The sequence below is a fragment of the Miscanthus floridulus genome, chromosome 16 (genome assembly GCF_019320115.1).
Source record: "Miscanthus floridulus cultivar M001 chromosome 16, ASM1932011v1, whole genome shotgun sequence".
In the NCBI taxonomy this organism is placed as follows: Eukaryota; Viridiplantae; Streptophyta; class Magnoliopsida; order Poales; family Poaceae; genus Miscanthus; species Miscanthus floridulus.
Window position 1 is genome coordinate 44,180,632 of NC_089595.1, and position 24,535 is coordinate 44,205,166.

Sequence of the window (24,535 nt, forward strand, 5' to 3'; positions counted from 1 at the left end):
ATGGCTTGCACCAAGAATGTTGGTGGTGGTCCAGGAGATGATGATCAGAGGCCTCTGCCTCGCCTGCCTATAGGTCCAAAAGGCAAGGCGATGAAGAAGGTTGCATCAAAGAAGCGCAAGTACCCTGATGCAGAGATAGCGAGAGCAGCGACAGTTGTAGAGGCCGTAGAGCGAGCCGAGAGAGGAGGTGCCCACAGTGGAGTTGTTATTGCAGATCCGCTTCCACCAGATGCAATGGCTACACTTCAGCTTGTTGAGCGTCTTCATGGTGGTCTAGCTAGGACCCTCATGATTGGAGGATGGCGTGTTGCCATTGACGAGGTTCAGCCTCAGGGGAGCCACAACAGCAGCCTCAGCCATCATAGCAGACTCAGGAGCCTCAGTCAGCTCAGGAGACATAGGAGGGACAGCTGTCATAGCAGTCTCAAGAGGGTGAGCAGGTCCAGCAGGCCGAGGAGACAAAGTAGGCACCATAGCCCCAGCTACGCCAATCTGGTCATACCCGTGTTCTAGTCTCACCGAGGCCACCGACACAACGGAGGGGATCTTGTCCACCGCCTAGACCATAGGGTCTGCCTCTAGTGACCCACCTTGACTTGAGGGCCACCACAGCCAAGCAGGTTCAGCAGCTTCGCTTTGTGGAGTTTGATGTGTGGTTTCCACCCAGGAGGGATGAGAGAGCAGCAGAGGGTTTCTACACGCCACTGCAGGAGGATTTCTATAATACATATCTGAACAGTAGAGCCGTCTTTAGATCTCAAAGAGTCTACAACATAGAGGCTATAGTCGCAGCAGCTGGAGAGCACATTTGCCCCTACCTTGCATATCTACCAAGGCTGACAGATCTGATTGGCCGGACAGGATTGTATGTACCATCTTGGGTTCGGCAGTTCTATGCTTCGCTCTACATTGACCCGCATCATAACTTTATACACTTTGCATTCAGAGGCAGAGACTACAGGATGATGAGTCAGAGGGCTAGGGAGATACTGAGGCTATAGGAGGAGCCTGTCAAGTTACATGAGGTATGTTATGGACAACAAGAGCCTCCTAGGCATCCTCATGGTGGTATGGTGCCCCTTACAGATCTTGTGTGCCATTGCTTCAAGGAGCCCTTTGGTGAGAGGTCAAGGAGGAACCCTAGTGACCTTACTCCGACAGCTAGAGTGCTTGAGGCTATCATAAGGAGGACACTACTTCCCAAAATGGGATACAGAGAGGGTTTGACTCGCCTCTAGCTTTGGCTCCTCAATGCCCTGATGCAGCAGACAGTGTTTGATATTTAGGACCTCCTTCTATCCAAGATGGAGGATACTATAGCTGAGGGCTTCAAGGGTCATAGGCAGCTTCCATATGCACATTGGATCACATTCCTTATTCTCAAGGCTGTGCAAGTTAGGACACCAGAGATGGTTGTAGAGTATAGAGGTGCCACCATAGAGTTTCTAGCTTATAACATGGCATACAGGATCAGGCATAGCACACCACAGACACCCACTCAGCCTTGCTGTTGTCTAGATGTACCAGAGTCCACAGCTCAGCAGGACGAGATTATCAGGAACATAGTAGCTACTGAGGAGGAGCAGCTTGAGGCTCAGGAGGAGAGGAGCAAGTCTAGTGATAGTTCAGATGACGACTACCTACCTATTCCTTAGATGCCTCCACACAGACATGATGCAGAGGCCGGTAGTTCCAGCTTTGCTCCACCTGCACCACAGACGGACCCCGCTTTGATTGCTATCCTTGAGTGGATGTAGCAAGATCAGGCTAGACAAGGCTTAGGAGACCACTGCCAACTTTGCACAATTTCAGGCTTGTCAGGACGAGTTCTAGTGATAGCAGCAGGTCCTCCAGCAGTAGCAGCAGATGCATCAGCAGCAGTTACTCATGCAGCAGCAGCTTTTGGGATTCATGCAGCATGTAGTGACAGCCATTGGGGCCCCACAACCACACCTTTTGCCCTAGATTGGTCAGCCTACTACCACTATGATGACTCCAGCAGTACAGCCCAGTGGGCTTCAGAGTCAGGGATAGCCTACAGCTCCATTTGCCTCTCCCACAGTATAGGTGTCCCAGTGGTTATCCTCGCCAGTGGTAGCCCTGTAGTTCACACCACTTCAGACGGGCTTTACACCGGATCAGTCACCCTCGCTATTTGTGCCGGACATGTCAGTCTCCAGAAGTCTTGGAGCATCTTTTAGCAAGTTAACAGGGATGCCTACACCGCCACATATGCATGCCCCAGGTCCTTCTACAGCAGCTCCCGTCGCCGTGACTACTCAGAGGCTTCCTTCTTCTGTCGCATCTTTAGATCCTACGATAGACATACCAGCAGCATCACAGACAGCACCTACCCTAGCTCAAACCCAGGCTGCTTCAGCGACGCTTTCAGCCATAGAGGGTCAGTCAGTTTAGAGCTCAGGGTTAGATGATAATGGCGCCCAGTTCCAGCTTGCCCCTTGTACCTCAGTGCTTGGCTCGTCCACTGCAGCCCCGCCGACCGACCCTTAGGTTTTGGTGTTTGATGCCAAAGGGGGAGAGGGTTCGAGTATGTAGACTTAGGGGGAGCGACTTTTAGGGGGAGCCTAGTTAGCTATTAGTCTATTATATACATTTGGAGTTTTATTTGTGTGTTACACTACTACTATTATGCATTCGTGTGTTTACTTTCATGCATACTATTATATATACGTGATTGTGATATATGACATGTGTGCTCTCTACTTTGAATTCCCTTATATGTCATATCACTTGTGTTATGCTCATTTGCTTTTGCTTCCGCTCTTTACTCCGATGCAAATGAGCTTCACCACTTGTACTCATGCTTATTTCATATCTTCTGAGTACATCGTGTTGGCTTGGGTCATATAAGCTTGCCTAACTATTTTGTTCTTATTGACAAAAGCTTATGCGAACCAAGCATGTCAAAAACCTCACTCTTTCATATACTTGAGGTGGTATTGTCATCAATCACCAAAAAGGGGGAGATTGAAAGCATCTAGGCCCCTAGTTGGGTTTCGATGATTAATGGCAATACAAGATTACTATGACTAACGTGTGTTTTGCAGAGGCAATTAAGTTAGGTCATGGTAATGGAGATCAATTGGGCAATCAAGGTGGTCATGCCCCTACGATGGAAATTATTTTGGTTTTCAAAGGATGGACGACAAGGTTAAGGATGACTAGTTCTAAGTGTCGATTGGAGTTGGAGAGACACTTAGAGTAGTTTAGGACTTTGTTTTTCCTTTGGCCGTACTATTAAGGGGGGTATGGATGGGTAGCTTGACCTAGATGAGTCTAGTGAGTTAGGTGTGGTGCACACTTATTAAAACTAGCACTAGGTAGCTCCACAATAGCCCTATGATCCTATGGAGCAAACTTCATTCTCATATGATCGAGAGTTGGAAATGAATGGAGGGTCAAATGCTGACCGAACGCTGGCTCCGGTCGGACCGGACACTGGTTGTAGGGTTCGGTCAGTTCATTTGATCAAGGAGATTGCGTCTGGCGTGACCGGACGCTGAGTGGTCAAGTGACCGGACGCTGAGGTCCAGCATCTGGTCGACTCCAGTAAGGTTCTAGAGAAGGAATTCTGCGACCAGACGTGTCTGGTCAGTACTGACCAGACCCTAGGGGTTCAGCGTCCGGTCGAGTACAGTAAGGTTCCAGTGAGGGATATTTGCAACCAGACGCGTCTGGTCAGTGGTGACCGGATCCTGCCAGCATCCGGTCAACATTTAAACACTGGTGTGCAGGTGGAACTGACTGGAGCATCCGGTCAACATGACCGGAGCGTCCGGTCACCCCACAGAGGCACATACGGTTCATTTTTCAGGCTGCCTTATAAATAGAAGCTCCACTCGTGTGTGGAGTAACTTTTGCTCATTCCAACAGCTGAGAAACATGTTTGTGAGTGCCAAGAAGTGCAAGGTCCTAGTGAGGTGATTGAGATTTGAGAATCCAAGAGAGTAGCGTCATTAGTGAATCAAGAGTAGCAAAGTGTGCATCCACCGTTCTCATTAGGCTTCGCGTGGTCAAGTGAGAGTTCGTGCTTGTTACTCTTGGTGATCGCCATCACCTAGATAGCTTGGTGGTTATTGGGAGCTTGGTGATCACCCAGCGGAGCTTGTGGGTGACCCAACTCAAGTTGTGAGCGGTTGTGGGTGATTCACCGTAACGGAGTGTCAAAGAATCAACCCGTAGAGAGCACTTGATCCTTGCGCGGATCAAGGGGGAGCTACACCCTTGTGCGGGTGCTCCAACGAGGACTAGTGGGGAGTGGCGACTCTCCGATACCTCGGCAAAACATTGCCGCGTTCCTCTCTCTCAATTTACTTTGAGCATTTGCTTTGAGCATTTCAATACTTGTTCTTACATTCATAGAATTGCCATGCTAGAGTAAGTTTGGAACATAGGTTGCAAGTCCCTTGTGCGTTAGATTATTAGAAGCACTTTTCTAGGCACAAGGGGTTAATTGGGCTAACCGTAGGATTTAATTATTGCAAGAAAATTTAGAATTAGCACAATTCACCCCCCTCTTGGGCATCTTGATCCTTTCATTGGGTAATAATAAAAAATAAAAGGAAGGAATAATACTCTAAACTAGAGCTTCTAGAACACTTGAAAGAAAATGTCGTTCTAGTTTAGGAATAACTTACTAGAAAGGTAGAGTTGAAACGGAACCTTTGAAGTTGTTGGAATATGAAACCTGACTTGTCAAAGGTGATATGAATATTGAACTCTTTCACAGAGTCACCAATGGTAGAAAAAGAAAAAAACTATATCCCATTGCTCATGCCACTGGATACTATAAAAATACATTTGGGTCAGTACCTAGAAACATATTGTCAATTAAAAATCACTTTGGGAGACAAATGAGGTGGTAAATTTTGAAGACAATGAGGATTTATGTAAACCTTTCAATGAAGTGGAAATAAAAGAAGCTCTATTCCAATTGGAAACCAACAAAGCTATAGGACATGATGCTATTCCTATATTGTTTCATTAGGCTTGGGATATAATTAAAGCTAATTTCAATAGAATTAACTATGATATCATTACCCTACTTCCTAAAACAAAAGATGCTTGTAAATTCAGCAGTTCAAGCCTATATGTTTGTTGAATTGCTCAAGATGATTAGTATAGCACACTAAATTTCAATGTCTCAAAATTAGACTTAATTTGAATTAATTTGCTTAGTTGTATTTATTTTCTAGGAAGAAATAAATCTTTTTACAAAAATAAACTAAAAAGAAATATAAGGTAGAAACAATGTATTATTGCATTTATGTTGTTGCACAATTGCTTGGTTGCCCTTGTGTGATTAGTTAGTGCTTAATCGATTTTTGGTAAAAATCCTTTTCAAAATCCCTTTCTAAAAGAAAAGGAAAACTTTTTTTTTATTTTTCCTTTCCCCCTCCCCCTTCCCTCTCTCCCGCATAGGCCCGTGGCCTATTTTTCTCCTCTAGCCCACAGCGCTCGCCAGCCGGCCCAGCCCAACAGTGGCCTAGCCACACCCCTCCCCTCTCTCTTGTGCTCGCTGCCAAGTGGGACCCTGCACCAGAGCCATCGACAGGTGGGATCCACCTATTGGTGACCCTAGCTACAAGGTCGTTCCCTTTCCCACGATGCCCGCTCGCCCCCACAATGCCCCGAGCTGCTCTGCCGCGCGCACATGGCCGACCACGCCTAGCCTTGCGGCATTCATAGCTGTGCTGACCCCCGCTCTTGCCACATGCCCGCTCAGACAGTAGGGGCCGCCATTCCCAATATCCAGACAAGCTCAAAGTACCTTATTTCAGCGGATGTGTGCCCCTTCATGGGAAACCGGAAACCTGGTTGGCCAAGGGCTGTAACCAAAGTACGAGCTCCTAGAATCTAGAAAAAGAGTTTATGACATGCCCATGCTGGTCAGGCTTTGTCATGTCGCCCCTATTCATTAGGACGCGGACGCTCACTCGTTCTACCCGCTATCAGCTTGAGGAGTAACATACGCAATTACTGGTAGCTACTCACGCATGGTTCCCAACCTAGGACACTGCTATATTGGCCTGAGGGCTTTGAGATAATGACCTCACTTTTTCCACTATAGAGGCTCACAAAAATTCGAGATCACGTTACTCAGCAGGTCTTGAAGAAAAACGTGATGCCCTTAGTGTCTGTTAACAAACGACCCGCACCAGGTCATCTTAAAAAACGACTGGCATAGTGACGCATAAATGATAGCAGTGCAATTACCCTATCTTGACTATCTATTCTTCGATTAGGACTTAATGAATTGCAACCACTAGTGGACGCCAGAATACATATCAGGAATTGACTTCCCGAGTAAGGCAGTGCTACCACCCAAACATGACGTTAACAATGTCCTAGAAGCCACACTTCCAGTTAAAGGGTGCCACCACCTGAATGCGGCGTTAACAATGTCCCAAGGGCTATGCCTAGGAGACCATGTTTTCCAATATGAGGTGTTACCACCTGAGCCAGACACTCATAGCGTCTAGGGAACTACGTTCCTTGATGAACGGTGAACCACCATGCTTCTCGGTACTCGAGGAAAGTTCTCGGTACCTGAGAAATGCTCTTGGCACCCGAGCAGTTATATACTTGAGAACAACAAGCTGCACTGCTCATAACTTAGGTACCCGATGAACAGCTCACTGGTACTCATAGTATTTGAAACTTACAGGGCTTTGCGACATCCCAAAGGCTAAAGCTACTAGCTAGCTTGTCATTAAGTCCTATGGAGGCTACTATCAGATATATGGGCCAGTGATACATGCACCGCCTGTATATATGACCATATCCAAGCTATCGGCCCAGCAGTCATCACGAAAGAGGCCCACGATGGGCTAAGGTGATCGACAAACATGGAGATCAAGGCAAGCCAAGTATATCTAAGATAGGCGTATTTGGACGATAGCTAGGATCAATATGTTGCGCATTACATGCAACAAACTAGGAATTCGATCTGTTAGCCTGATCGCCCTCATTGTAACCCTATCCCCTCTGCCTATATAAAGGAGGGTAGGGACCTCAGGCATAGGATTTGATCCAACCTCTATCATTCCAATCTACTATGTAGCTAGGAGCAACAACCTTTGTAATTGAGCATACGAATACAAGAGTAGCAGCACCACTGGAGTAGAGTTTAGTGCTCCACCATGCCCCGAACCAGTATAAATTCTTGTGTCTTATGTGTTAGCATCTGATTCATCTTACACGATCTTGTTGCTAGGCATTGCTGGAGCTAAGTTATGCGATAGGAGGGTAGATTTTCCTGCTAAACCTATCATACTTGAGTCAGAAGGGATTGATGTCATACTTGGGATGAGTTGGCTTACCTGTTGGAAGGGCCAGGTGTGGGGGTATGGCCCTCGATATCCTCAAGACAAGACATGGGCCGCACCATCAGAGGTGGCCCGTCCCACAAGATCAAGGCGTGCACGGCACTGCTCGGTGTGCACTATAAGATATTGCATAGTACCAAATAGGCTACTTTCCTTGTAACCCTACCCCTCCAGAGTATATAAGGATAGGTAGGGGTCACCCTAGTGGACACAATCCAGATCAATACAATACATCAAAGACACAGGATGTAGGGTATTACGTTGATCAGACGGCCCGAACCTGTCTAAATCGCTGTCTCTACGCCTTGTGTCACCATCCGGTTCCTGATCACGCGCAAATCTACCATCGTGGGATACCCCTCGGTGGACTGCCGAGCATCTTTTGTCGACAGTTGGTGCGCCAGGTACTTGATGAATTGCTCTCTCCAATCGGTGACCGGCAATGGTACCGCAAGTACCAACTGCTCGGTAGGGGGAACTTCTTCGACTTCCTTATCTTCTTTGATGGATGGCGCTGGGAGATCTTGAACGAAGACCCCTGGCGGGATCGTGGCACGAGAAGAACCCAGCTTGGATAAGTGCTCGAGGACTAAGTGGGCACACTTCACTTCACTTACGTCGCCAGCTACACCCAGGACTCCTTGGTGCTCGGACATCAACAGCTACACCCGGGACTCCTCGATGCTCGAACATTGCTAGCGACACCGGGGACTCCTCGCTCCTCGCTCCTCGGACATCGCTAGCAACACCGAGGACTCCTCACTCCTCGAACATCGCTAGCGATGCTGGGGACTCCTTGCTCCTCGGTGCTCAGACAATGCCAGTGACGTCAGGGACTCCTCGCTCCTCGGTGCTCGAAAATCACCAGCAACACCGGGGACTCCTCGCTCTTCGGTGCTCGGACAACGCCAACGACGTCGGAGACTCCTCGCTTCTTGGTGCTCAAACATCACCCGCGACACCGGGGACTCCTCGCTCCTCAATGCACGAACAACGCCAGCGGCACTGGGGAATCCTCGCTCCTCGATGCTCGGACATCGCTAGCGTTGCCGGGGACTCCTCACTCCTTGGTGCACGGACAACGCCAGCGACATTGGGGACTCCTCGCTCCTCAGTGCTCAGACAATGCCAGCGACACCGGGGACTCCTCGCTCCTCGGTGCTCGACCATCGCCAGCGGCGCCGGGGACTCCTCGCTCCTCGATGCTCGGACATCACCGCCTACGCCGGGGACTCCTCGCTCCTCGGTGCTCGATCATCGCTGGTGACGCCAGGGGCTCCTCGCTCCTTGGTGCTCGGTCATCACCGGCAACGCCGGGACTCCTCACTCCTTAGTGCTCGGTCATCGCCAGCGACGTTGGGACTCCTCGCTCCTCGGTGCTCGGACATCGCCGCCTATACCGGGGACTCCTTGCTCCTCAGTGCTCGGTCATCGCCAGCGACGCTGAGGACTCCTCGCTCGTCGGTGCTCGGTCATTGCCAGCGATGCCGGGGACTCCTCGCTCCTCGGTGCTCGATCATCGCCAGTGATGCCGAGGACTCCTCGCTCCTCGGTGCTCGGTCATCGCCAGCGACACCGGGGACTCCTCGCTCCTCGGTGCTCGGACATCACCAGTGATGCCGAAGACTCCTCGCTCCTCAGTGCTCAGTCTCACCAGCGATGCTGGGGACTCCACGCTCCTCGGTGCTCGGTCATCACCAGCGACACCGGGGAGTCCTCGCTCCTCAGTGCTCAAATATCACCAGCGATGCCGGGGACTCCTCTCTCCACGATGCTCAGTCATCGCCAGCGACACCAGGGACTCCTCGCTCCTCGGTGCTTGGACATCACCAGCGACGCCGGGGACTCCTTGCTCCTCGGTGCTCGGTCATCGCCAGCGACGTCAGGGACTCCTTGGCCCTCGGTGCTCGGACATCACCAGCGATGCCGGTGACTCCTCGGTGCTGCCTTGGTGGTTGGATCTTGCTGTGTCTCGTTGGTGTGCTATCAAGCTACTCCATGCTATTCGGATCAGGGTGCTGATCTTGGGCAGCACATCTGGGGTCTTGATACGCGCATGTCAGACAACGTCAACAAGCTTTTAGACTTCTTTTTCTTTGACCCTGCTACAAGATTCATTCTTCATCTTCCAGCAGGCTCGGGGACTAAGTGGGCACACTTCACCTTGCGGTGAATGTGCTTGTTCTCATCTCGAGGCTATGCCCGAGGACTAGCTGCTTGCTCGACTGGTCTTCTACTTTCTGACCCTAGCAACACGTGACTACATCACCTACTATCAGGATCAGGGACTAGCTATGGGGGTATGGCCCCTGGTATCCTCAAGATAAGACATGGGCCGCACCATCAAAGGTGACCCAGCCCACAAGATCAAGGCATGCACGGCGCTGCTCGGTGTGCACCGTAAGATATTGTATAGTACCAAATAGGCTACTTTCCTTGTAACCCTACCCCTCTAGAGTATATAAGGAGAGGCAGGGGTCACCCTAGTGGACATGATCCAGATCAATACAATACATCAAAGACACATGACATAGGGTATTATGTCGATCAGACGGCCTGAACCTATCTAAATCGCTGTCTCTGCGCCATGTGTCACCATCCGATTCCTGATCACGCGCATCTCCACCGACAAATCTACCATCGTGGGATACCCCTCGGTGGACTGCCGAGCATCTTTTGTCGACACCGGGAGTGATCTAGCTAGTGTGCCGAAAGGACAGTGTCACTAACAACATCCTGTTGGGAGAAAGTAGAAGTTATAGCCACCATAACGCTAGTCATTCAGGGAGAGGTCAACCACTTAGGAGGCAGTATGGCCAAGGATATCAAGGTCGTATGTGAAAGGTCCTAAATGGCTAGAGGGGGGTGAATAGCCTACAAAATTTTTCTACAACAACACTAAGACAAATGGTTATACAACTAAATGGCGTAATGCAAGTTTTGCGCTAGCACCACTTGTGTTGCAAGCCACCTATCCACAAGTCTAGTTTGCTATGATCTCTATTTATCAAGCAATGGCTATGTCACTACTTCTACTACTAGTGAACAACCTAGCAAGGAAAATTACAACTAATTAAGCTACACTACTCACTAGCTACAACTAGCACTACATAAGTATATAACAAAGTAAATACAAGTGCTAGGAATGATATACCAAGCCGGGCAAGAGATCAATCACAATAAATACCAATGAAATCCATGGAGACAAGATGACACAATGATTTTCCTCTAAGGTTCATTTGCTTGCCGGCAAGCCACGTCCCCATTGTAGCGATTCACCCACTTAGAGGTTAATGTGCTAATAGGTATCACACGCCTAACCCACAACTGGGTGCCACACAACCAACACAAGATGGAGATCCACAAGCTATGAGCAATCCACTAGAGTTGCCTTTCGTGATCTCCCACGGGAAAGGCACAAGAACCCCACACAATCCACCGATTAGAGCCAGAGACAAACACCACCCTCCGCTCAATGATCCTTGCTGCTCCAAGCTATCTAGGTGTCAGCAAACACCAAGAGTAACAAGAGACATCCGCAGTAGAAACACAATCACCAAGTGCCTCTAGATGCAATCACCCAAGCAATGCACTTGGATGCTCTCCAATCTCACCAAATGATGACTCAATCAAGCAAGATGAGTGAGAGAGGAATGGCTAGGCTCACAAGGTTGTATTCTCAATAGAAATGGCCAAGACAATGAGCCCAAGCCAGCCAACCTCTATTTATAGAGGTCCCAAACAAATAGAGTCGTTATACCCCTTCATTGGGCATTCTATGAGCTGATCAGACTCTCAGTTAATAATGACTGGACTCAATGATGCCATCGTCTAGTCAACAAATGGCTGCCACACGTCCCTCCCTTCAACGTTGTCCATGCGATCTCAACGATCACCTATACATGCACCAATGGTAAAGTCATGATCGGACGCGCCTGATGCCAATCAGACGCGCCAGCCCTATGACTGATCCCGCATGACCCTGTGCCCATGAGCCAATGACCGAACTCACTACCAAATGACTAGACTCACCCTAGGTGGAGTCCCATCTAGAATAGAGAGGTTCCAGAGCTAGTTTTTCAATACCGGATGTGTTTGCTCGAGCATGACCGAACTTGGCTAGAGTCCGGTCCTCACCCGCAGCCATGCGCCCAAGATTCGTGATGCCATGTCACGCTGACCGAACATGGGAACAATGTTCCCGGTGCGTCTGGTCGAGCTCCTTAGCTAGGGTCCAGTCAAAGACCAGAGCTGCGCCTCCTCTGAGTGGATGACCGGACTCACCACCACATGGTTTGGTCCTCCCGAGACCAGGGTTCGGTCACACCAAACTCCTCCTTTTCTTCTCCAACATCTTCACCCTTGCTCCCAAGTGCTAACCACAAAGTGTATCACCATTGTGCACGTGTGTTTGCATTTTCACAAAGCATTTTCAAGGGTGTTAGCACTCACTAGAATCTAAATGCATATGCAATGAGTTAGAACATCTAGTGTCACTTTGATAACCGTATTTCACAACTGAATTTTGCCCCTCTTCATAGTACGACTATCTATCATAAACTCACTCATACCCACTTGGTGTCTTGAGTGGCAAAACAAAATAGCCCTATCAATATACCTTTTCCTTAAGTCCATTTTGTTTTTCTCTTTCTTCTTTTCCTAGTTGGAGCTTGATCATCACCATCACATGTCCATCATCACCTCCATGGACTTCATCTTGCTCCACCACTTGGTGTGTACTAATCTATCCACTACAAGAAAACCAAACATTAACAACTAGATTCTAATGACCACGTCCAATATGTGGTCGTCGGGTGCCATTAGCTGGCTTTCTAGGTCCTCTCGACGTTGCCCGACGACCACAATCTTGGTGGTTGTTGTCCAGACTTGACTGTGGTCGCTATTTATATTTTTCTTATACTCCCGCGCGATCCATTTTGACGCCTGGTTTTCATTTTTCTACTACGATGCTTTTTCCCGCTCTATTTTTCCCACGATGCTTTTTCCAGCTCTATTTTCCCCGCGATGTTTTTTCCCAGCTGCTCGGTCACTTTTCACGGAGTCCAGCGGGAGGAGATGAAATAAAAATATAAAAATTTTCACGTTGAAAATATGCTGGATATGAGATCGAACAAGTTAACTGTTGAGTTCTGGTTGGCGACTCAACCACTTGGCTGTGTTCCCTTTTGATTCAACACAACGAAGTTAATTTGTTTTGTACACGAAGTTTAGAAAAATATTTTGTTTAATAGAAGCTTTGATCTAGTAGTTTCATAAGAATGAAGTAGATCTTAATCATCGACTCCATTCGATTTCAAATATTTATCTATTCATCCCAAAAAGAGTGGCATTGTAGAAAATGACACCTCTATGTTAAAGGTAAATTTTGCTCATGAACACTGCTCATAAGTGGTATTTGCTGACATACACCACCAACTCGTAAATTTGCCGAACCATATGAAACCATGTTTCTTTACCACCGGACATCCCATCCATTAAAATATTTTATTTTTACCTTCCCGGAGAGAGAAAGATGGGTGAATAGACCATATTACCTCTTATCCATGCAGTCATCTTCCATATCTTGGCATTACAGGCATCGACACTTATGAGCAACGTGGCATGGTGACTGGCTTGAGCGTGTCGCGCTTCCCTCCGCATTGCATGTATGCACAAAAGTTAACAAAAGGAATCAACCAAACCAAGTCATTGAATTGGATTGGGCGATTCTTGTGCGTGTGACGTGAATCGGCGCACCACGCATGTTAGGATTTTGTGGAGCACCAACACTACACGCATCCTCCACGTCTTCTTCGCCACCTCGTGGCCGTGGCTCCAGATGTCCCCCACCCTAAACTTTGGCCTCATTGACCTCTGCCACTACGAGTTGGAGCTCCTTGCACTCGCGCTTGCACACCTCCACGCTATATGCATGCTCGACGTCTCCTTCCACCATGGCAAGGACAATGAATGCGGTGGCAGGCGGCACATTCGGTCTCCCAAGCACACACTCGTTAGACAAATCACCAGGGAGTGAGCGGCGTCGTTAGAGAGTGGGATGGGCTCTGAGGGCACTGCGTGGCCGGCCTAGCCGCATGTGAGTATTAGTTATAGCACAATGTTGTAGATCAGATGGTATCCTAAGGGACTTTTTTTGACCTTGGACTACTAGTTAACAAATGCATTGTCAATGTCTTGAGATATTATAAAACACTCATTTATAATATAATATTGTCTTCTCATTGTTTCAAGTTGCAAAATGTCAAGCCGTGCACAATGTCAAATCCTGAGATGATTAAATTCATGCTTACATTATTTTTCATATACTATGATTTATGTATTTGAATATATGAAGTGAGATTTGAACAAAAGAAATTCTATGTGCATATATTTTGTTATATTATGAAAAAACTTTCCGCTCATATATTTTGGTCTCCCTCCTTAAAAAATAGTATGTACTTCTTTTTTTGGCGCTAAAAGAAATGCGGGATGCTGATCCATTCTGTTTTGACGCTAAAAAAATGCGGAATGCATCTCTTCAGTTTTGGCACAAACTTCATTTTTCTGCAGGTACATATATAAATGAGAAATCTCATATCTGTCTAACCTCTGCCCACCGCCCCACCCGCTCAGCTCTCCAGAGCCTAGCGATCTGCAAGGACGGTTTCTATAGCAGCGCGGATCCTAGAGCCACTGCCTCACCGGCCCCTCCGGCGGTGGTCGTCCTCGCCGCCCTTCCGTCCTTGGGCCTTCTACCACAGCAGTCCACCGCTTCCCTGCACCTCCTCCCGGCGTGGATCCTAGAGCCGTCGCCTCACCGGCCCTTCCTGTGGCGGCCGTCCTTACTGCCCTTCCGTCCCTGTGCAGTCCCTGTATCGCTTCCCTTCTGTACTCGTACTGCAGTGGCCTCCCCATCGTTGTCCACCGGTGCCTCCTGTGGGTCAGTTAGCTTCAATTTCCATCTCCCTAATTCTGTTTCTCTACATTGATATGATACAAAGCCCTGCACCTTAGGATCTGACGCCCCTTTGTTCACCTGAAATTAGCTATACCGATCTGATATTGTGCAATCAACTGAACGTGCAGCAGTTGTAGATATAAATTAATTTCATAATTTTGCAATGTAGATGATAGATATCTCTGTTATATTATGTTGATAACCATCTTGTTACAGAAATCCAAACTGCAGTTGTGTAGATCCAAACCCTGTACGTTTTGCTTGATTATAGTTCTTTTCTTTTAAGCTGCAGTTGTGTAGAAGAAGGTTGTTGTGGACATTGCATCCTGTGGTCCTAAACAAGGCAGTATGTATCCTCTCTTCATTACCTAATTCATTGTTCTGCAATTTTTTTTGTCTTTTATTAAGCTTTGACAATGATGTAGGCTTAATTGATCTAGCCAAAGATGAGAGATGGCTCTGTGTTTACTCCATATCTATTCACATTTGCATTTGTTTACTTACTTTTGCTGTATCAATCTAAGATCATCTAAACAAGCGCACATTTTGATTCAAGGATTCCAACTAAGGCATTTGTGTTAAAAATTCATGGATGTAGGGATTGTAATTGAGGGCACATTTTGATTACTCATAGTTCTTTGTTTTTTCCTGTAGTTACGAAGGGTGTAGGGTGTTCTAGATGACAGTGCATCCTCTGATCCTAAAAAGGCAGTATGTATTTGCTCTTTATTATCAAAACCTCTTTACTGTTAAAATTTGAAAGAATGTGGAATCTGAAACTGCTGCCTAGTGGCTGATTTCCTTCACTTAGGCTGGTAGATACCCTTGTTTTGACTCCGTCCATATTTACTAGCCATTGCTGCCCGCGCTTCGCTGCGGGTGATGTGCTTGGTATAGGAAAAATTTTGAGAAATATGGCTCATATGTCTAATATGTTTTCTTATCGTGTTGGTACGGAAGGTTGGTCTCAATATTGTAAACAGACATAGAGGTTGGCTGTCATTACATGGTGCCTATTCTAGGCCAGCAAATCAATGGCATGTTAGTGGAAAGAAGTATTTGATGGAGTTGGGCTCAAGCAACGAACACACTTAGATTTAAAGCACAACATTGGATAGGATTACATTATAGGTGAAAATAGCAAAAACTACAACACGCATCCAACAACTACGGACGACAACAACGGCAAGAGTACAATACAGGAGGACAACGACGAAAAACACTACTACTATGGGTACAACATCCCAAGGCAACTAATCTACCTTGGAACCACGCATCTTTATTCGTGTGCTCGGCGAATTCTTCTACCGCCCTGGCTATGGATCTGCATCTTCTCGTGGCAATGGCTGAGTGAGAGGAACCAAGGGTTCTGCTTTGAACACTTCCGAAGGTGGAGGTGCTAGCGGTTCTGCATCACCAGTTCTCCTTCTTTCAGGCGGGTGGATAGGTATCCCCTCCAAGATCGGGGCATCCTGCCTTTCATCAACCAGCGTCCTCTGCTTCGCCCTAGTGAACAGATAGGCCTCACCCAGCTAATGAACATGTCGATCTTTGACCTCCTTCAGAGTTTCTGACATGGCAGTCTCCCAGCTCTCAGCAGCTGCAACACTGGCATGCGCTTCAGTGAGCTGCACCTAGAGCATCCGAGTGAAGATCTCGGCTTCTTCGGCGCGCTGGAGGCACGCCCTCAGCTCCAAGGCTTGCCGGTCATACTGCTCATCCAGAGCAAGTAGGTATGTGGTCAAGTGCACCATGGTAGGACTATCTTCTTACGCATCCCACCCTTGCAAAGCCTCCATGCGATCCCTCCATGCCCGCTAATTCCTATCAAAGGGTGGAAAGAACCTCATGGGGGTACGGGCAATGGGCTCTTCATAGAGCTAGCAAAGGTACCGCAAGGCTTTGCAGGCCACAACCTAGTAGGTGTCGGTGAAGCTAAACCCAATTGCAGTCACACTCCAGGCTTCGGTGATGTTGGGGAACTCTTCACTCTTTCCAATGTAGACGGTAACCTCACACCGATCGGTGCCATGCTTCTCATACTCACGGCCCTCATACTCGGGACGATCTTTGACTCTGAGCTTTTGCAGGGTGGCATGCAGGATTCTAGGAAAACCCTAAACATTCAAGTAGTAACTACTAACCCAGGCTCCTGCCATTTCTGGCGGTGGCTACAAAGAAGGGCTAAGCAAAAAGCTTGCTTAAAGGGAAAACCTAAGCGAGCTAAAGTGCGCCGAGTGGTGGTACCAATGGCTAAGCCAAGCTCTGCTTATAAAGGCGGAGCAGTCTATGGTCTTGGCGCGGTTCACTAGGGTTCCTGCGTGGGATCACTATGAACGAATCGACCAAATTCTGTGCATTCGAGGTGAGTGACGTGCGGTGCCATTGCTGAGTAGTATGACTGCAGGGCAAGGGTCAGACAAGAGCGCAGAAAAGGGGTACAAGGAGACGTGGGTCACTACTGACGTGACTCACGGGCAAACGTAGAGCACCAAGCCACAATGCAGACCTAACTCTATAACAAGAATGAGTAGGCCATGCACAGTACGACACGCGTGACACCTATGGATGGCGTATCTACCAGCAATACGGCACAATAACGCACAAACAGGATATGCATTAATGCACGTCCTATGCGTCCAAGGTGAGCGATGTCTGAGGCCATTAATGACTAATACGGCTGCAAGCCAAGGTTTCGACAAGAACCCAAAAAAGAGTGCGGGGAGACTTGGGTCATGGTATGCGTAACCGCAGGTGACACAAAGCACAAAGCGACAAGGAACGAGCGCCTCTACAAGCATGGATGCAGATGCAATTATGGCAGTTATAGTAATGGCGACCAACCCCAACCACCGACCATCTCGGGAGCAACGTGCACACAACCCAAGGTGTGTCGTAGATGCATGGATGCATGTGTAAGTACAAATAGTCCTACATGGTCGGTGAATCATTTTTATCTGATGGTAAGGAGAAGAGGCATTAAATGTGTCCACCTGCCCGACTTGTTTTTATCTGATGGTAACATGAAGGGGAGGCATCAAATGTGTCCACCTGCTATCGACCCACCCTGTGTAGGTGAAGATGTCCAGTGCTTTCAAACTTAGTGAATTTCTAGATACCTTAGGGAATGGCTTCGGACACTGCTCGTTTCGTGCGCGTAAAAATCCTGACGCTTTCCTTTTATTGATCTCCATGCCAGACTAAATAGTGGATTGCGCCAGGACCAATGACCGCTCCACCATTACAAAGGCTAGTGGTGCTCAAAGGAAAAGCTAAGCAAGCTAAAGTGCGCCGAGTGGCGGTACCAATGGCTAAGCCAGGCTTTGCTTATAAAGGCGGAGCAGTCTATGGTCCTGACACGGTTCACTAGGGTTCCTACATGGGATCACTATGAATGAATCAACCAAATTCTGCGTGTTCGAGGTAAGCGACGTGCGGCGCCATTACTGAGTAGTACGACTGCAGGGCAAGGGTCCAATAAGAGCGCAGAAAAGGGGTACGAGGAGACATGGGTCACTACAGGCGTGAACCACGGGCGAGCGCGGAGGACAAAGCCACAGCGTAGACCTAGCTCTAGAACAGGAATGAGTAGGTCATGCACAATACGACACGCGTGACACCTATGGATGGCGTATCTACCAGCAATGCGGCACTATAATGCACAAATAGGATATGCATGAATGCACGTCCTATACGTTCTTTCACTGTTGCCAACATATAGGGAAACTGGTCTCAGCTTTTTGGCACATCGTTCTCTCTCTGTTGGCGACCAACCCGAACCACCGACCACCTCAGGAGCAACGTGCACACAAACCAAGCCGTGTCTTAGATGCATTTAATGCCTTTCCCCCACAAACCTAATTCCCTCAGCCGTTAATGCTACTCAGTGCCACCGATAATGACGCGCACCCACCCTCTAAACCTACCGCCAATCGCCTATAAAACGCCCCCAGCTCCCCCTTCACAACAAGGCACTCCACACTCAACACTAATCACCCGCATAAGCCCCCTATTCAAATGCCAACCTATCTCAATATTTTAAGAAGAAGCCTGAGACAAATGCTGCAAGCTAGAGACTATCGAACAAAACATCAAGCAGGAGCCGGAGTACATTGTTAGAAGCAAGAAGCTGACACTCTCAAGATGTGCTTAGATGAAGATGAGGTCACAATGACCATCTTTGCTATCCTAACTCCACTATGGTGGCATCAATCATATTGTATATCCTTATAATGCACCCGCTACCCAACTAGAGGCCCTAAAATAGTTGTTGAAACAAGAAGAGCTGAATAAATATTCAAGCTTCGTGGATTTATTCAAATTTCGAGGGCATAGGGCCTGTCCACAACTTGACTACGCATGACTAAGCTATTTCTTACATTCACCAAATAAATAGCAGCGCAATTCCTATACTAGCTATATTGTGATGCGAGGTCATTTGAAATTGTCATTGCGGTTAAGTTTTCACGTACCTAGCATAGTATCAGTGCTGGGTTGTTTCTAGGGTTATATAGGTAGAAGTAGATAGGTATAGGATACCATTACTCAAATATACATGGGTAGATGTTTGATACAGATAATATTGAAATATTGCATTGTGCAGAGATGACCAGCCTGGTTGGGCGATTACAGTTGTTGCTGAGGCAAGTGCTTCATCATTGAGTAATGCGGTGCATAGGCAGGCAACAGGAAAGCTTTTGAATGTCAATATATAGACTGCAATATATAATTTTTACGGGAGCAAGTACTTATTCATATATTACATGCATAATAGCTGTCGTATGGTACAATTGCAGAATATAGTAAACCTAAAGTAGAAGATGTACTAAGCGGAGATACATCAATAGATGAGGCCATGAAATGGAGCCTCTTGAGCTCACGGCATGGTTGTGAGTTACTGCTGTAGTTTATGTCTAGGCCGTTTCATTCCGATGAGTCCACAGAACCTATGGAAGATGGAAGGAAATGAGAGTATATATAATCATGTCTCGGAAATGTAGCGGCATTGCATTGCAAGTATTTAGTCTCAATGTTTCCATGTTCTGAAAATAATATGTATCCATTTGAAATGAGTATATATAATCATGCCTTAGAAATGTAGCAACATTGCAGGTGTTTAGTCTCCACAAAACAGAGCAATCTTTGCATACAACAAAAATTGTAGCCTAAGTGCCATGTTTCATGAGAGAAAGTCAAGTTATAATAATTGTAAAATTATATGCTAACAGCGGTAGATAATGGAGCTAAGAGCATAGAGTTTAGTAAGAGCATAGAGTATAAGTCCCACAATTGTGAGGGAATTGGCATAGACTATAGAAAGTAAGTTTCATAAGTCTTTTTTTTCGCTGCAGAACTCAAAGCAGAACTGAATCGGGAAAACCATAACAGAATACTAAAGGGTTCAAACAAAGAGGATGAGATGGCAAAGTGGATAGGGAGGTGTCTAACCCTTGCCTAGACAATATCACAGCTACATGGTGCGGTACAGTATAAGCAAGACCCCAAACAAGGACCTGGACCAGTACATCCTTGCAAAACAAATAAAAAGGAGATGAGGACAGGTAATGGGAATCAAGCAAACGGACCAAAGTAAGAAAGGAAAGTTAGAATACCGGGATGTTGCTACAGCAGCAATCGGTGAAATGGCAGCACATGCTGATCTCTTCTTTCCTGGCAGGTGGTCCAGCAACTACATATCTACCGGCAGCCTATAGAACTTGAAGCAAAGGAATATCGCATCAGTCATAAATGTATCAATAATTTCTAAGCAAAAGGAAGGGGCAGATGGCAGCCTGACAGGGCAACCATGTTTAAGCCTTCATAGATTATATCCCATAGGACTGTATGCCTGAGCCTTTATAGACCATCACAGTGCATAGACGATCTAAGCACCAGAAGCACCCCATAGTCAGGTAATCAGCAAAGAGAGAGAGAAACAAGAGTAAATTAACAACAAAAGAAGAACCAAGGCTTGTGCTAACTACCAATCACAAACATGACAAAGTTTGGCTGAGGGAAACAGCACCTATAATCAGCTAATGATGTGCAGAATCCGACTGAAGGAGAAACAACATTATTAGACTGGAAACAAAAATACATAGGCGCTGGCAGAGTTTGTTTAGGAAAAAAAAACTTCAGAGCCTGTTTCAAAGCCTGCAAATCTTAATTAAAAGGTGATGTAGCTGGGCTTGAATGAGCCAGATCAACAGGAAGCAGCAAGCGGCATCAGGTTGGCATGACAGCCATCCTAAACTCCACCAAAGCGCAATAGGTTTCGTTTTTTTTCTTATATCAAAACGCAGTTGGAGAAGCCTAGTCGATATTAAGTTGTCAACTTGCATAAACCCCATAGTTCATTGCAGGTGCTAAGGTAAAAAAAAATAACCCATGTTATACTATAATTTTTGTAGAATTCGTATAGATGATATATGATATATGTCAGTTGAAAGAAGCACAAGGCCACAAATAAAATAAAGTTAGTTGAATAAGATCATTATTTGGGTCACTGACTACTTTTGTAGTACAGGCTAAATCTAAACCAACCTCCGAAAGATAAACGTGTCCACAGCATACAGTGAAAGGCTAGAAGCAGCCAATTCATGATTTAGGCTGTAGCTGTAGCGTAGTAAACAAATAGGAGGCATCAGAGTAATTACCGAAGCTTTGTCATATGTGCTATGTCAAACACCAATGCGAAAAACTAGGAGAACCTGCCAATGAGAGAAATAAAGACAAAGGGAAAATTATTAAAACAAAGGACCTGGACCAGTACATCCTTGCAAAACAAATAAAAAGGAGATGAGGACAGGTAATAGGAGTCAAGCAAACGGACCAAAGTAGGAAAGGAAAGTTAGAATACCGGGATGTTGCTACAGCAGCAATCGGCAGTCCCATTAGTCATTGGTCAGATTAGTATGTATCTTAATTTGTCCAAGGTTAATTTGATCAAAGTCACCAAACATGAAAGTGTGGTGGAGTATGGCTATGGCTTTTTATCACGATCATGGTCTCTAGAAACTTTTCACATCAAATAGAAGCATGGTCATTTCATGGTTCATGTGCTATGCTGTAATAGCTAGCTAGTTATAGTGGAATCTTGTACCATTATAATAGGATATTGCTCTGTTTGGCCTACAAAAATAACGATATTAACTGTTACTGCATCCAAAATTGGGAAACAAATGCTTTTGAAAAGCCACAGCAATGCAAGCGGAGTTTACTGTACTTTGTCTGCACTTATCTTCCCTTTCAATATAGTCTATCTGTAAAGAGAAAATTGTTAGTAGTTCATGTTTAATCCCTAAACTACATCCATAGAATACTAAGTACAAATGAAAGTAAACAAGAAATATGCACATCCAACTCAATCTTTCCAGAGGCATTTGAGAATAGCATAGCTGGTTCATCTTGTAGTTGATTTGCTATACTTTGGCAACATGGGAGCACCATATGCTACAATGTCTATTTACAAAAATGTATATTTGCAGGCTCCACCATGCTAGGTACTAAAATGACATTACATTTTGTATAAAAAAGTATATGATGAGTCTAGTTTTAGTAGACATTGCTTCATATTATTTCAAGGCAATCACTATATAACATAACATTTTTACTACTTCTGTATTGTTAGGTATAGAGGATATCAGGATGAGTAAGAATAACATAACGCTACTTCCGAGAGCCTACAAAGCCTAAGAATAACATAATGGCCATACATGGTGGTCACGTGCAGGTTTATTTTCAGTTAAGCAAGGAAGGAGCTGCTCCAATTGAGGTGCTATATGTAAGGTGTTTCAAGGCTAGACATGCAAACACTTTCAAATGGATTTTCTTTTAGATACATATGCAGACACCAACATTGATGATTATACACATTTGTTAGTGTAGAGCATCCTGTAATAAGGATCTAGCAACAAATGCCAACAATATCTATTTCAATAAGAATATATGAAATCATGTTTCATAGGCAGTGAAGAATTAAGTGCCAGATAGACCCATGGCAGGCTAATCAAAGCATTGAGCTAATAGTTTAATATCCTCCAAGGTAGGCGTTCAACGTTAGCATGACAGAACACCTCATGAGCAAACATGCAGCCAAATGTTTCTGTTCCATTTACAATAAAGTCAACAATACTTGGTAAGAATGTAACTACCTAATAAGAATCAAATTAATGCAGAATTACTAAGCCTGCTAAGTGGGAAAAAGATAATTCAGATTGTTACTGCAACTTTGCACATTTGTGAAACAGTAAAACAAACACTAGTTTTCCCTAACCTATATTTCTTTTTATTTCTAGAACCATGGTACTATCAGTCAATGGTCAAACTTACAATGTCATGCAAAGTATGATTCTATTTGCATTCAGTATTGTCATGACAAAACCATCATATTGCCAATTTAGGGTGTACGTAAGCAGAAATTTCATGACGATTTACAGAAGAGCAGGAGAAAAATTCCCACATTGTAAACAGGCCCTTGGAAGAAAGATGGATGCAACAAAACTACAGTGTTGCACATGCGAAATCTTTCCATACCCAAACCATGAAGATAGTGTCAAACCTAGAATCATGCCTTCATAAGTTAGTCCATATAAATCACCCCTGAGAGGACTTCAATATTGACACTATTTATAGATATATATTTATCTGGAAGCATCACATCACAGTTTAGTTTTAAAATGCAAGTAGCCAACTAAGTCACTATATTCAATTGAACATCCTCTTATTCTGCAAGTAAATACTGAGAATATTCTGCCGTATGGTCCAATTGTTGATGTAAACTGCAATAGCTGTAGCACTTTAGAGCATTCTATCTGCCTTTTCTGTTAGTGTTTTCTATGAACTATCTATCCAGCCTGTTATTCAAGAACACCTCATCAACCAAATATTATTGTCTTCTTTTTGATAGAAAGAAAAAGAAATTAATAAAGAGATGAGGAGGAAAGTTGACGAACTGGAAGCCAAAACATCTATCCTGAGTATTGAGAGGGCAGAATTGAAAAACAAGCTCATGGATTCAGAAACTACCACCACATATCTTACCAACACCCAGAAAGAATTGGAAGCAGCTCTTGTGGAGAAAGAGAGCCATATCAACCAAATGAAAGAGAATGCAGCTGCTTCAAACCCAGATCAGACAACTATAAAGGAACTCCTACAGCAGAAAGAAGCTGAGCTTGAGCTTAACAAATCCAAAAATTATAGTGATTCCATTCCTGCTATAGTAGAAGATAATTCTAACAGTACTACTATATCAGAGAGCAACCACAATGATGAGAGCATTGTAGTGGGAGCAAACACCGAAAATGCAACTTCTGAAACCGTTGTACTTGACAAATCTGAAAACTCCAGTGATTCCATGTCTCCTCCAGCAGAAGAAAATTCAAGCAACACTAATCCATCAGATAGCAGCCACCAAGATGAGGGTATTGTAGTGGAAGCAAAAAATGTTAATGCAACTTTTGACCTTGTGGTACTTGACAAATCTGAAAACACCAATGGTTCTGTACCTGTAGCAGAAGAACAAAATTCCTACAACACCACTACACGGGAGAGCAACCAACAAGATAACAGTTCCTCACAAGAACAATTCTTAAAGTTAACAACCGACATAGAAGATGTCCAGCTTCAATAGAACAAAGGTGATGCCAATGAGCAATCAGATGATGCTCTAGAGGGAAGCCATTCAGATAAATCTGAGCCTCAGCAGGGGAACCAAAAACTGATAGATAATTAGGAAGCCAGCAAAGAAGAATCAGATGGAATAAGACAGGTGGAGGACCCTCAAGGTGAGGCCAGCAACAACAGTAGAGAAACTAAATTGCTGGAGAAGGAAAATGAGAAAGAAAGAAATCCTGAGGGCACGAGCTTAGAAGACAGCTTGAGAGAAGCCAACCAAAACAAAATGCAAGCAGTGGAACCTGTTGTAGACCCCACAGATGTAAACCCCAGCACATCCACAAATAATGAGGAGAGAAGAGAAACAAACAAGAGACATAGAAGGAGAAGCTCTAGATCTAGAAGGAATAGGAAGGTCACTGTTGAGGTAGATGCCGTAGCAAACCCATGAACTTTGGATTGGAAACGGCATACTCCGAAGATTTACTTGCAACCATACTGATCGCTTCATGCCGTGCTCGCCGAGCCACCGCTCCAGCACGAACTCCAAGCAGTCCTCGCCCCACAGCTTCTCCATCCGCCACATTGTGTACGTCGAGTAGTTGGCGTA

At 45.7% G+C, this 24,535-nt stretch overlaps 1 pseudogene; it reads left to right on the forward strand.

Moving 5' to 3' along the window:
* LOC136510632 (uncharacterized) lies at positions 1 to 24,376 on the forward strand (annotated as a pseudogene).
* The last annotated feature ends 159 nt before the right edge of the window (positions 24,377 to 24,535 follow it).